The 6,105-nt window shown below is 38.1% G+C and overlaps 1 long non-coding RNA gene across 2 annotated transcripts in view; it reads right to left on the bottom strand.

Annotated features, from left to right (window-relative positions):
• Positions 1 to 5,344: 5,344 nt before the first annotated feature.
• The window catches only part of LOC107181710, a 25,949-nt gene continuing 25,188 nt past the window's right edge, over positions 5,345 to 6,105 (bottom strand). For both annotated transcript variants that reach the window (XR_001512405.1, XR_001512404.1), the window contains one exon: positions 5,345 to 5,749. This is a non-coding gene — a long non-coding RNA (uncharacterized LOC107181710). The remainder of the gene's footprint in view (positions 5,750 to 6,105) is intronic.

Genomic DNA, 6,105 nt, shown 5'->3' with positions numbered 1-6,105 from the left:
TTGTCTCTCTCTCTCTCTCTCTCTCTCTCTCTCTCTTTCTCTCTCTCCCCCTCCCACCCTCCCTCCCTTCCTCCCTGTCTCTTCTCTCTGAAATCAATAAAAATATATTTTTTAAAAATAGTGCCTATCTTTAGAAGAGCTGTTAAAATTTTAATAAAGTCCTGTTCAATTATTTTCTTTTATGGATGTGCTTTTAGTGTCTCATTTAAGAAATATTTGCCTACTGCAAGATCACACAAATTTTCTCCAATATTGTCTTCAAGACATTTTATAGTTTTCAATTTAGAATTTCAGTCTATGGCATATTTTGAATTAAATTTTGCATGTGAGGTAAGCTATGAATCAAAGTTCTTTCTTTTGGTATATGAATGTCCATTTATTTTAGGACTATTTATTGAAAATATTATACTTTCTCCACTACATAGCCTTTGAAACTTTGTCAAAATCAATTATCAAAGAGAATAAAAAGACAAATTACCAACTGAGAGAAAATAGTTGGCAGTCATATATTTGACAAGAAACGTGCACTGGAATGAAAGAGGAACTCTCAAAATCCCATAGTAAGAAAACAATACAATTAACACAAGGTGAGAAAACTAGCAAAGAGGATATTCAGAAGGAAAATAAACAGACAAAAAGATAGTCAACATCATTGGCCGTTGGAGAATGCAAATTAAAATCATGATAAGTTACCACTGCACACATGTTAAAATGACTAAAATAAAAATTACTGACAGTATAAAATGCTGGTGAGGATGTGGCATAGCCCATACATTGCTGGTGGGAATGCATTAAAGATCAGAATGTGGAGACCATGATAATATTCCTGGCTTAATTTCTTATGACAGCAACAATATATAGTTTTTCAAAACAATATTAACTTTATAGCATGCATTTGTCTTATTTTCAATATTAAAGAGACAACCTGTGTTAAATACAAAGATGCAGCTCATATCAAAATAAAAAATCAAGGCGACATTTTAGATATGACATAAAACATAATAACATAAGGAGAGGTATTTAGAAAAAATTAAGATTGATGATTTTTTCCTTGCACCTTCCTTACTGGAATTATTTGAGGATAAATAGTTCTTTAGAACTAGCAGGACAAACAAGATCCTTCTCACTGCCAAATCAATGTTCATGTTCAAAAGGACTTCAGCTTTTGCCTAAGCCATTTCCTCATTTTTGATGACAGCAAATGAGTGGTTCATTTTCTTTTTCACAGCGTTATGCCCTTAACTAATTATAGTAAAACTGGTGCACTGGTTTGGTGAGAATATTTTCAACATTCCATGCTGCACATTTCCATTGTTCACAACCAGACCACTTTAAGTTCTGAGCCTAAAGACAGCTTTCAAAACATAAAGGCTAAATAACGTGAAAATAGAATGATGTGAGATCTTAATATCAATTGCAAGTGGTCTGTCTTGAGTTGTTTATAAATCTAACTGCCCTTTCCAGTGCCTGCTCAGGCTGTGTAATGAGAAATTTAGGACAAAGGCTCAGAACAATTTACTTAAGCCTCACAGGTCAAAGGTCAACTCATGATTTAAAACTTTTACTTGAGACTTCCTAGAATTAAGTAATGCTCTCCACAGATCAAAAGAGTGACTGGTGTGCTGTTCACTTGCTGGTATACATTGCCTAATGTATGGATAAAAAGGCATAGAAAGCATAAGATAATCATGATAAATGTTTGACACTGTCAGCATAAATAATTAACAATCATTTCTCCTGACTGTATTTGGTGCTATTGCTGTTAAGCAAAATACTTTCCCAACCCAAAGCTCTGCTACTTAAAATTCAGTCCTAAAAATCTTTTCCCGGGATTGATTTCTATTTCTACCAACATCTCTGTGTCAGCACCCAACCAAGATTTTAGTTTATTGTCAGCACAGATAGATACGGCTCATACATATGAGTAGACCATATTTATTGAATTATTTCCTATCATAGCCTCATTGAAATGCAAAATGCTTGCTGCTTAGAAAACCAGAAAGCAATTATTCCAATCTGGAGTTTGCAGGCAGAATGTCAAATGAAATTTCAAGGTCCTAATGTATAAAATTGATAGCTGAGAAGGATGAGTTTATCAAGGACATTTTGGCTTATTAATTACACAAACAATGCATGCTCATGACAGAAATATTCATATCTTGTTAGGCATAAGTAATTCCTATTGATTTTGTCAACTGTAGCTTATGCATAGTAACCCCTAATTCCCGACTCAGAGTCCAAAGTAGGAAATAAGATGCAGCAAAAAAACTTTAGATTTAAGAGTTTGAGTGAGAGGTGCTTATGGGACTTTCAAGTGGGTAATTCCCAGGAGGCCCTGAACCTGTGGATGTGGTGGTATAGAGGAGAAACCTGGAGTAAAGAGGCAGACTTGTGTCAACAGCTACATCAATGGGAAGAGAAAACCCACTGTGTGGAAGAGTATGTACATATGAGGAAAGAATTCTTTTGGGATGGGTAGAAGAAAGTCCAAGAACAGAAGGAAAAGCACAGGTAAGAACAGAGCATGGCAACAAAGAAGCCAAGAGAGAAGAGAGTTCAAGGAGAAGAGATTTGCCCACAGTGTCATTAGACGATGCTGAGGCATCAGGTAGGATAAGTATCCCAAAGTCTCCAATTCTTTTAGACATTAAGAGATCATGGTTGACATGGACTGGTAGGTTTCAGCAGCATGGTGTGACTGGTCAGGGACCAGCCAGAGGCAGAGAAAGAAACGACCTAGGTGCAGGGGGCAAAATGCAAGGAGGAGGATTTGAAACAATAGGGAACCCTAATCTTATTCCCTTAGAGGTAGTCAAAGGTAAGGAAGCAATGATATTCAGAGTTCTTACCCCATGATCTAACAATAATACATCTGTCCGGGTAAGCTATTCAGGTTTTCCTTGATGAAGCTTCTAAAAATAATGCAGAAGCCAGCCTAAAGGAAGGCATAAAAAACCAATACACAATTCCTTGCTAAGAAGTGGTAGGACCTTGCTGGGGAAGGGGAAATTCTGGCAGAAGCCTAATTTGGGAAGGCCAAGGGACAGCTTGGAAACATTCGGCTGGGGTCCCCTTTGTTGCTGTAGACCAGGTGTGGTGACTGTGGAAATAAATAGAAACCACTAAATAAAATTCATGGACATCAGAGCTTCTCCTGACAGAACGCATTATTTCTTCCCCAATTTTCACCAGTACACCAAGAAAAAAATACTCTCATCTATTCTTATATTTCCTTTTATTTTGAGACTGTTTTCAATTGGACTTACATTCAAGATACTATCTTTCCCAAAGGTCCTAAAAAGACATTTAAAATTAACTTTAAAGAAGATACCCACTTAAAAAATATTTATGACTCAGGCAGTTGGTGCACCTGTAATATGCCACGTTATTTGATAACTAGAGGCCCAGTACACAGGATTCATGCACAGGTGGGGGGGCGGGGGAGGGCGCATGGCCTGCAGGGATCAGCCTGCTGTGGGACCACCACTCATCCCAGTCAGCCCAGCGGCGCTCCCACTGTGGGAGCGCATTGACCACTAGGGGGCCGCTCCAGTGTTGAGCGTCTGCCCCCTGGTGGTCAGTATGCATCATAGCTACAGATCGACTGGTCATACCTAGTTCCACTGTTCAGTCACTGGGCTTTTATTATATAGGATATTTATGTTATAAATAAAAAATACCGAAAAAATAATTTTGCCTTTGAATAGTTTTAATAGAAATATAGTATTGAAAGGACTATAATTTTATAGCATTTTATCTTATATATCCTCAGTTTCTTGAATTACTGGTGGATGTCTTCTAAATAAGTTATTTTTCCAGTTTCCCAGCCTTATTTTCAAATGCCCAAATTTATAGTGTGAAAACTGAGAAAGACTCCTAGTAAGCAGGCCTCCTGCTAATAATGGCTTTGGGAATGAGAAAAGAGAGGTGATGGTTGCACAACACTGTGAATGCACTAAGTTCCACTGAATGGAACACTTTAAAGTGGTTAATTATTTCTTAACTAGAGGCCCAGTGCACGAAATTCATGCACTCGGCAGGGGGAGGGGTCCCTCAGCCCAGCCTGTGCCCTCTCACAGTCCAGGAGCCCTCAGGGAGTGGGCCTAAGCTGTCAGTCGGACATCCTTAGCTCTGCCGAGGAGACAGGAGAGGCTCCCACCATCACCGCTGTACTCACCAGCTGTGAGCCCAGCTTCTGGCTTCTGGCTGAGTGGTGCTCCCCCCTTGTGGGAGCGCACTGACCACCAGAGGGCAACTCCTGCATTGAGCGTCTGCCCCCTGGTGGTCAGTGCTCATCATAGCGACCGGTTGTTCTGCCATTCAGTCAATTTGCATATTAGCCTTTTATTATATAGGATTTTACCTCAGTGAAGATAAACACTATCAAGTTACATTTTCTGTGTTTTTACTTTAAACATCACATGTGTTGATAAATAATGTTGATCCCTTTGTATGACAGCTAAAAGGATTATTTTAATATCACAGTTAATTATTATTCATAAAAGCAAAAAAGTAGGGAATAAGCTTTGTGGAAATGCCTTTGCATCTATGCTCTCTGCTCAGAATATTTCCCAAAGTCTGTCTGTCTACACAGTCCAACGCATTGGATGTTTCCTGACAGAAGCCTTCCCCATTGCCTAAAAATACGTTTCCTCTTTTTTGTACTTCTGTCTAGCCTTAGTTTCTGCCTAGTCCTCCCTGTTAAACTGAAAGCTCTTTGAGGACAAGCTCATGCTGTTTTCCTCTTTGTATTTATCTATCATATAGTACATGGCCAGTCAATGCTGCTTACATTAAAACACATTGATTTGTAGTTATTAAAATGGAATTTCCTTTCTCAACTGGGCTTTGCAAACCATTGTTTTATTATAATTTTTCTCAAATGTTCCATTCATTTGGAAGAAAGAAAGTGGACATAGAAACTTAAAATTGGACCTGGCTAGTTGGAAAGACAATTTCTTATTTGTCCATTGTCTTTCTTTAAGAAGCAGTATTTCTTACTGCTTTACCATGAAATTAGCTGCTAACCACTTGTTTCTTATGTTTTGTTTCTTTTTATTTTAAAGAAAAATATTTTCTTGATTTCTCTCGAATGCCTTCTTGGTCTATTCATCATAAGCAAAGCAGTTCAGTTTTCCAACAAATACCTTTGATTGTGCAGGATCCTGTTGATGACAGTTACTGTTCTTGAAAGAATTAGATATGGTCAATATAGGTCAACGATAAAGACATGAACTCATTTAAGGACAACAGTGGAACAATTATTCAATGCAAAGGTATAGGCAATAAAATACATTGGTCATAACACAGTTACTTATAAAATAGTTATTTATAAAATATTTAAAACTATTTATAAAATAGTTTATGCTGTATATCAATTTTTTTTTCCATGAAACAATACTTCATGCAGAATAAATCAGGATGTGGTGCCAAAATTTGAGCCTGGAGAAATGGCTGAGTTTAAAGATCTGGGGACAAAGCTATGTGAAATGAGACATCTGGATATATAGGCAAAGACTAAGGCGGTTGATGTCAGGGGAGCCAAGAAAGGAGATTTTTATTTGGAAAATGAACAAAGAAAATCTGCATCTCCAGAAAAAGATTAGAAAGCTCTGAGGAAGTAAAGAATCATAAAATGCATGAAATGGAATTGCCAATTTAGTCACATCCTCACTCAGGTTTGCAAAGAAAATATAGCCTCGTCACTTCTCTTTAACAACAGATCATCTTGATGATATAAACCTAAAACCTAGGAGATAAAAGAACAAAAGTCTAAAATTTGATCTCATACCAAAAAAAAAAAAAAAAAAGCTAAATCCACTAACATATTAATCTTTGGTAAAAATGAGCGGGATCTTAGAGGCTCTCTTATTCATCCTTTTCAGAAATGGTTTTTGCCGTTTTGAGGCACGTGATTGATTTGGCCTCCTTAGAGGCTGTGGGCAGAGTCGCCTCTGAAATCTCTCAGAACTCTGTGGAGAGTGCTGGCCTGGGCTGCCTCCTGGGCCAATGCAGGGACACCCAGAGCATCTGAGCAGTGCAGGCATCTGCTGGGGGGACTCGGGGCCTGAACACGCTGGACTTGGTCAGGGCACTCATCTTCCT

This window comes from Myotis davidii, unplaced genomic scaffold, assembly GCF_000327345.1.
Source record: "Myotis davidii unplaced genomic scaffold, ASM32734v1 scaffold168, whole genome shotgun sequence".
Lineage (NCBI taxonomy): Eukaryota > Metazoa > Chordata > Mammalia > Chiroptera > Vespertilionidae > Myotis > Myotis davidii.
Note: the sequence above shows the minus strand (reverse complement) of the source record. Positions and strands in the feature narration are given on the sequence as shown.